The sequence below is a fragment of the Rousettus aegyptiacus genome, unplaced genomic scaffold, assembly GCF_014176215.1.
Source record: "Rousettus aegyptiacus isolate mRouAeg1 unplaced genomic scaffold, mRouAeg1.p scaffold_m13_p_8, whole genome shotgun sequence".
NCBI classification, from domain to species: Eukaryota; Metazoa; Chordata; class Mammalia; order Chiroptera; family Pteropodidae; genus Rousettus; species Rousettus aegyptiacus.
The window spans coordinates 109,649,470-109,658,104 of NW_023416311.1; positions in this window are offsets into that span (position 1 = coordinate 109,649,470).

The window sequence follows — 8,635 nt, forward strand, 5'->3', positions numbered from 1 at the left end:
TGACTGAGGTTGAAGGTAGGGATGTTATATAGATGGACACAAATCTACAATGTGAAAACACAGTCTGCACGTGAAACGGGAACATTCTCCTTTTGCAGCATTTCCTTCTTACCTAGTGACGGCTCCATCGCGATGTCGCTTCTCCGGCTCTTGGCTTTAACCTTTACAACGAGAAGCTCTTACTGAGTGTTCACGTTACACATCAGGTCCTCCGCGGGCACTGCCAAGCCAGACACCTCCTGCCGCCGGCGTCGCCCGAGGCTGTCCTCTGCCTCTGACTGAGGTCATCCTCTGCCCAGACCAGACTGCACTGCCCTAGCCCGAGGTGCCAGTAAACTGCACGGGGAGGCAGTTCTGGGTAAATAAACCCAGGCTGCTTGTCTCACGGCCTTTGCCAAACTTTCCGTGTTTGGTGCTTGAATCGGGGTACACCGCCCATTCTCGAACTCGGATCTGTCTCTTTGGTGGAGGACAGGGACCACAGACCAGAGTACTTCGCAGGTACTCCACCATCCCTGATTGCGAGGCCTTGGACAAGCTGACTAGCCTTGATGGCCTCAGTTTCCTCATCTGCAGAGTGGGGGCCATAGCTGTAACTTATGCTTAGCCTTGTGCAAAGGTTAGAAGGATCGATGCTCATACACACTTACCAGCGTGAGCCGGCGCCAGGCCTACGTGTCGGTCCGCGACGCCGTTTCTCTGCGGTTCGTAGGAAGCTGGGATTCCCCTCGGTCTCTGCCCTCCGCTCGTCTCCCTCTCTCGTTGAGGGGGAGACGCAGCCCAGCGCATGGCTTCCTGCTTCCCGCTCTCGGTCAGACTCCAATGCCCCTGCTTCTGGAGTCCAAGGTCTTCCTGCTTCCGAGTCTAATGACCTGATTCATTTTTCTAGCTCTCTAGTTACTCTCCTCCTCCGCCCAAACCCTCCGTGTGTGCTCCGTTTGGCTGTGCAAACTGGGACTTGGGGAGGAGGCTGGAGGCATCTCCATCTCCAGTCACCGCTCGATCATCACTTGAGTCATGAGCTTCTTCTGTACCTGGCATTTCACAGCCGGATCCTGCACTGAGAAGAGAAGCCGGTCTGGACAGACCCATCTGGGAGGGACGCTTCCCCGCGGGTGAGCTCGCCCAGGGGGACGGGGTGGCGAGAGCGGAGGGCCAGGGGTGGGACCACGACCAGGAGGCTGGCCATTGGTCTGCGTGACAAACCGCAATTTAAACCTCTTTAAATTTCAGAGTAGGTTTAAGATGCGTGCTGTCATTTTCCGAGGCGCTATTCAATAAAATATTTGGGTGATTGAGGCACTGGGGAAACTGGCTCAAGTCCACCGAGGACAAAAATAGTGAGTTTACAGACCTGTGGATTCTTTCCTCATGACAGCGAGGCCTCGAAGCCCGGCCAGGAAGCCCGGGAGGCACGGGCCCCGGGCAGAGGCGCCGGCGGAAGCTGGATGCAGAGACCTGCTGGCAGAGACCTCTCCGGTCTATCTCGGAGCATACTTTGCTGCTCGTTTAATAGCTTTTTTTCTGATTTTAAAATAATAAGTTCTCTACATAACCACTGTAAGAACATCGACGAACATGTAACCAACATGTTAATATAAAAAATAATAATAATGTAAATGTATGTATTGACCAGTTGATGAAGATGCTGTGACCAGAAGCTCATCGGAACCCGGCCCCGCCCTCCCTCCAAGCGCAGTGACTCCGCAGTCGCTAACTGGGTGCCCGTGGCAGCTCTGCAGAACTTCACGAAGGTGAAGAGCGAGAGCTGACTATCGGTAACGTCACAGAGACACGATGCGTGCCACGCAGAAGACGGGGTCGCAGCCCTCGCTCGGCACCCCCTTCGCCGAGTCCTCGGCCCCGGCCTCCGGACCCCGGGGGAGGAGATCCACGCATTCGCCGTTTTGTCTCTGGTGGTGGTTTGTCCTGCGTGTTGGAAGGCTTGGGCGCATGTTCGGTCTCTAACTCTTATGCTTAACCTCCTGTCTCTAATCTACACGTGTCTCAAGGCCCACGTTAAGGCCAAGGACGTCTGTTGTTTGGCCAGTGCAATGTTTTGGATATTTTGGATACTTTTTGGATATTTTTTGGATATTTTGAATTAGTCGCTCCCATTTAAAAACCCAGCGATTTCATGTAAAATGAAATGAGAGGCTGGGGCGCGCACCTGCCCCGCACGCCTCCCTGTGGCCGCTCTTCCAGCCTCGTGCCTTATGCGTCTCTGAGCATCCGCACAACTCAGACGCTGCCGCCCATAAATGGCTGGAGGCCTGTCCTCGTCATTCCGTCTGGACAAAGTGGACATGCAAATGAACGGCCTAACACCTGCCCTTCGAGAAGCTCTCGGCGCGGCACAGCCTTCCTGGGACGGTCCCAGCCGGGCTGGCGTCCACCCCCGGCGACTCCCCCACGTCGTGCAGAGCCAGCTCCAGAGCGGGCATGAGGGCTGCCCCCCCCCCGCCCCTACCAGTCGGCTGCACACAGGAGCTCCCAGGAGGAGACGGGTGCTGCGGTGGGAGCAGGTGTCGGAGTCTGGGCCTCGAGCTCCTGCAACTTGCTTGCACCTTCCGAACCTGCCGGAGGCGGTTACACCGATACGGCAGCCGCTCGCGACGAATTTCCGCCGTGCTCCCCCGAACTCGGTTGGTCAGCTAGCACCTAGTGCGCCACGGGAAGTTCTGGCCTCATGGGCGCTGATCCTCTGGTCAGAAGGTCAGCATTTTCCAGGGCCGAGTGACATGCAAGGAGCTTTTATTCACATATTCACAGAGGAGGATACCGCTCTGCACAAGACAGGCCTTTGCTCCAAAATTCTACGGCTCTATCCTAGGATTCTCGGGGCTTCCCAGAGAGGCGCCTTATCTGGAGGATCGTTTGATTTGCCCTGTCACAAGGCTCAAGCGACAGTGCGGTTTAGATTGCAACCCGGACCTGCTACAGAATCTTCTCTTGCTCTGAAGCCCAGTGAACCTTGGTAGCCTTCAGGGTGTTCAGGAACCGGGCCGGAAGAGCACAGTCAAATGTGGCCTGCGCTGCCTCCAAAACCCAGAAGCCCCCCGAGTGGGGAGCAGCTCTGTCGGTGCAGGTGGAACCACATGCGGCAACTTTTCTAGACCCTGGGAGAGGACACCGGTAGCGCTCCGGACCGCTGGTCACCTCGGGGCGTCGCCGGGGCGGGGGGCCCGTGCGCCAGGGCAGGGGGCCCACGCGCCAGGGCGGGGGGCCCGTGCGCCAGGGCAGGGGGCCCGTGCGCCAGGGTGGGGGGCCCACGCGCCAGGGTGGGGGGCCTGTGTGTCTCCTGGTGCTTGTCTCCTGCCGTCCGGCTATCGTGGATCTTACTGAGGCGTCCGGTGGGGGCTGAGCTGTGTTCGCCCCGCCCCCGCCCCAGTTCCTATATTGCGGCTCTACCCGCCAATGTGACTGCATTGGAAGAGAGGGCCTCTAAAGAGGTTGCTAAGGGTGAACGGGGTCACGCCGTGGGCCCCGATCCCACAGCACCGGTGTCTTTAGAAAGGAGGGGACACTAGAGCTCCCTCCCTCCGTGTGGGTTGGAAGGCAGGGCCCCGTGAGGAAAGGGAGAGGCAGCCAGCCGCCCCCCAGGAAGAGACGTCCCGCCAGAGACCAGCCCTGCTGGTTTTTCAAACGTGGACTTCGAGCCTCCGGAACGGTGAGAGAGTGACTCTCCGTTGTTTAACGCACCTGGTGCGGTACGTCGCTATGGCTGCCCGCTGACCGCGACCGCGTCTGAGGTTCTTGTCGCTTCCTGGCCCTCGCGTGCGACCCTCAGCGGTGCCAGGAGCCTGCAGGGCCAGGCCGGGCATTCCGCGGGACCGCGACAGAGCCGCTCGCTCCGCGGACTGCATCACGGCAGCTGCGTAGCGAAGGTCAGGCGCTGTGCTGGTGTTTTCCAGAGAAGGGACCGCCCGCGGAGGGGCGGCTGCACCCAGAGCCACCGAGAACTCAGATTCATGGTGCCCGCAGACCCATCACCTCCCAAGAGGGTCCGGGAAGTAAGTTAAACAGGAACACGCTGCTCCTCCAGGCTACCCGGAGAGAGTAACGTGGTCCGAGGTCGCCGCAGACATGCGGCTTGGCCGCCGCCTCTGCATCTTTCAGATCCGCGATGATCGTATGAATGGCCGCGATCCATTCAGAGACATGGTATTTTTTTGTTTCCTTTTATTGTCCTAGAAGAAAGGAGACGTTCGAGGGACTGCACTTGTCGCTTCCTGCCACACAGGGACCAGAGCCCCAGCGTGTGGCTCTTCCGTCTCCGAGGCTATTTATCCCGATGACTCTCGTCAGGCGCTGGGGCGAGACCTGCAAAGCAGAGCCGGGGGCCCCTGGACCCCTCCGGGATTCGGGCTACACCCCATGTATCATCCGACCCGCGTGAGTTTCCTCTTTGGTGAAGCGCGATGGCACCGTGACGTCCCCGCGCTCTCCTCGACCCGACGCCAGCGTCCGGCGACCCACGGAAGTCCGAGAATGTCTTTTCCTCCACCGCGCTTCCTTCCTGCCGAGTGGATGCTGGTCCTTTGGGGTGAGTTCGGAGGGAGATTTACGAAATCCTGCGGCAAAGCCGCAGAGTCCCCAGTGATGCAATCATTTGTGTAATGGTTGCGCTCCCTTGGACTCCAGCACCGTGAACAGGGGTCACCCTCGTATCCCCAGAAGCAGGCGCAGTGCCCGACAGGGAGCGGCCACGTGGGCGCGCTCTGCACGAAGGAACCGGGCTGTGGGAAAGGAGCGCTCGCCACACCGCGTGGCTCCGGTTTGCACACAGATTCGGAACCGGAGACCCTCCAGACGGGCCGCAGTGAAGGGCAGGAAGGCGAGAGGGGGAAACGGGCAACGCGGGCCCAACACGCGGTGACGGAAGGAGACTGGACCTGGGTGGGGGGTGCACGGCGCCGTGCGCGGATGGTGCTCGATCGCGCGTCCAGCTGAAACCTACGTAATGCCACCAACCCATGTCACGCCAACAAATTTAATTTTAAAAAAATTTAAAGCCTGGTCTCAAAGAGTGGCCAACACCCCGAGGAGCGTCGGTCTTGCCGGGGCTCCCCATCGGTGACGGACTGGCAGGACCAGACCCCGGGCGTCCAGCACCTTGAATCTCGGCTCCCTCTCAATCTCTCCGGACCCAAAATAACCTCTTTCCTCCTACTTACCTCGCTGGTCTCCGCCTCCAGGTTTACCCGAGTCTCAGCGCCAAGGAGGAATCCTGGCTGAACGCAGGAAGGATTGAAGAAGCCTCGGCCAGTCCCTGAGACTGAGTGTCTGGTCACCGTTGACATCCGTCTGACTCTGGACCCGTGGCCCAGACACGTTCATGGGCATCTGGTGTCCTGGACTCTGAGGCCTTGACTTAACCTGCGTGGTACTCGCCAACCGAGACCCCGGCCGCCTCCCTCACCTGCCCCGCTCGTCCTACCAGCCCCTTTCTGCCCCTTGCCGGAGGCCCTTTGGCAGAGCTCCCTGATGCCTGCGTAAATGTTCGCTCTGATACCGTGCTTCCTAACGTATTTGTTAAGTCCTCGACTTTTACTTTGTAGTAGGTTCAGCTGATCACAGAGAAGTCACAAACTAGCAGAGAGCTCCCATAAGCCCTTCGTGCGGCTCTCCGACCAGGGAGCTAACGTACAGGGCCTGCCAGAACCTCACCGGTTTCTCCGTGGATGCCCCTTTACTGCCCGGGTCACAGCGGTGGCGGGTGGCATTGTCTCTTTGGTCTCACTCAGTCTCTGACAGTTCTAGGTCTTTCCTTGTCTTTCGTCACCTTGACATCTTTGACGAATTCTATTTAGGTGTTTCAGAAAGTCTCTCGATTTGTGTCCTGTGAAGTATTTTAAGTGGTAATATTGCATCATATTATTTCTGGCTTAAAATTCCTATTTCCATATCACTTATGTAATAATGTCTTTAACTTCCGATCTGGACGTATGGATCCTCTATCACCCGATCTTGCTGTCATTTCATTCTCTTGACGGCGGAACCACCCAGTTCTGCAGCGTCCTGGACCTCCTCTAAAAACATCCTCCAGCCTCTTCCTCCCACTACATCTAAAATCCCTTTTTTCCTTCCCCTTCTCTACCACGCGAACTCCTAATCATCATTCAAGACACTTATTCAGGCAAATAACCCTAGAAGCTACGACCTCGCCACAGTCTTAGCAGCTAAACACAATAACAGTTCACTTCTCATCCATTCGAGTTCTCGCACAAACACCCCTGGTTGGGCGGCTCTCCCAGGAATCTGTCCTCCAAGTGGTGGAAGCATCTTGGGGCAACGGCCTCTAAGATCACCACGGAAGGGAAGGAACAAGAGGAGTGCACGCGGGTTATTTTGTTTGTTTTTGTTTTTTTTAACGGCACAAGCCAACGCATTTCACGTCATTTCTGCTCATGTTATGTCAGTCAGAACTAATTATATGGTCACGGCGAGATGCAAGAGGGTAGGACAATGCAGTTTCCTAGATCCCAGGAGGAGAAGAAAGGAGTTATGGCGCTTCTCCGCGCCCACCACCCTCTGGTCAGCACATTGCTTTATTTTTCTTCCCATGTAACAACGCACTCACCTGTCCCCTAGAGAGTCCTGACCCTCCTCCAGTTACAGCACCTGACTCAGAGCCCGGGATGTCCGAGTGGTCTGGGCTTCTGCTATCTGAGAGATCAGTTGCCCGCCACCTCGCTGGATGATTTCTAACACCCAGTGATACGTCATGACAGGAGACTCATGAAACTCTCCCACTCGGAGAAAGGAAGACCGGAAGCCTTGTACCCATCTCTGGCCCGTAGACGTGCTTTAGTCCAGGGGCAGGTGTGGTGATGCTTGGGGTGCTGGAAGGATCCCATCAGACCCTGCGTTTGCTCCCTGGACCACACGGTCATGGCCCCAGACTTCACCCTTTGGGGGCTCCTCGTCAGCCGTTATGCACGGCCACGTAGCAGTGGACTTGGCGCAGTGCATTCTCCTTGCCACCATACAGCTCCGGGAGCTCACTTCCCCTTTGGGAAAGATTGGGGATTCGAAGATGGTTTTTAAGTCCCAAATGACCAAAGGATATGATGCAGACTCATAGTATTCCCAATAGCAGGACCATCTCAAAAGCGACTGTGTATCTGCCAGCCTCCCGTCAATCCCGTGTACCAGCAGCATGTCCCAAGACCTTTCCTGGACACCATCCTGAAGCCTCGCGGTTTCCCTGCCCCCGCCCCCCCAACCCTTCCCCACACCCCCGGGACACTCTCTCTCAATGCACCAGCCGCCTCTTCAAGGCCATCAGACTTAAGTGGGATGTCAACATGCTCACTCACGCCTTTGCTCTGAGTCACCGTATTTTACTCAGAAAGTTCGCCAGAACTTCGTCAGTTCGAATCATTTTTTATTACCGTACATCACTGTTCAGGGACCAGAAGCAGATCCTGGATTTCTGGAGTCTCTCTTCCCGTGCGTTTTCCACGTATGGAACAGCCGGTCGTTCCCGGGCTCCCCTCTTTCTTGTGGCGCCTTTCCAAACACAGCCCTTTCCCGTTAAGGCACATGCCTGGCCCTGCATTTCCCCGTGACCTCTCCCACGAGCACAGAGTCGCGGGCTCTACCTGCCAAGCTCCGCAGGCGACCACTTTGCGGCGTGTTTGGTCACAGCACGACACAGATGGGCAGCCGCCCGGCATGCTGGTTCTGCCCAGCCTCTCTCGTGCCCGACTGCTAAGAAAATGGCCACGCACTCCAGTGTCAACAGCAAACCCCTGCAAGGTCCCGATTTCCATGATTAAGTAAATCGTGTCAGTTGTGGCAGACGACTGCCAAATGTCCGTGGCCCAACGAAACGAAGGTTTATTATTTCTCACCCAGCCCGCGTCCGAGGAGGATTTTCCAGCTCGCGCACCCCCCCTTCAGTGAGTCAGAGGTCTTGGTGACTCCTGCCACCTCGGGGTGCTGCCAAGTCCAACACGCGGCCCCAGATTTGCCGCCAAAGAGACGAAGGGTCGAGTGCGAAAGGTATTTTACGGGCTAGCCTGGGTGAGTCCTAAGTCACAGCTGCCCACGTTTTATCAGTCAGAATTAGTTTCATGATCTCACTCGGGGACCAGGGGCCTGGAAATATCATCATCCTCGGTGCCCAGGAAGAACACTAAACGGTCGACAGGAGGTAGAATTGTGTCTGCCACAAAGACCAACCTGAAAGCTCACCTGACGTCTTTGGACCAGGCATTGCTTCCTCTGCTCACGCGTGTCTCGTGCATAATTTGTATCCTAGTACCTACCACACGGTCTTAAAAATTATCGTATTGACTTGTCAGGTAACGAGTGCTTCAAGGCTAGAAATTGTGCCGTATTCATCACTTTGATGCCTGAGTCTGGTATCCTGCCTGGCACCAGGCGGAACTCAGTGAGTGCTCGTCGAGAGGTCCTGAGGCGGGAGGGAGGCCATGCTCAGAGCGAACACTGGGCGCCTGTCCTCTCTGCAGAGTAGGACAGGGTTTCCTTCACAGGGAGAGAAAACCCAGGGGTTATTGTCAGATGTAGTTTCTAACAGAAATGAAAGTAACACTGCGCTCTTTTTCATTTTTCAAGTGGGAAAATTCTGCCCACCGCATCCTTGGCGTTCACTCGGTCACTTTGC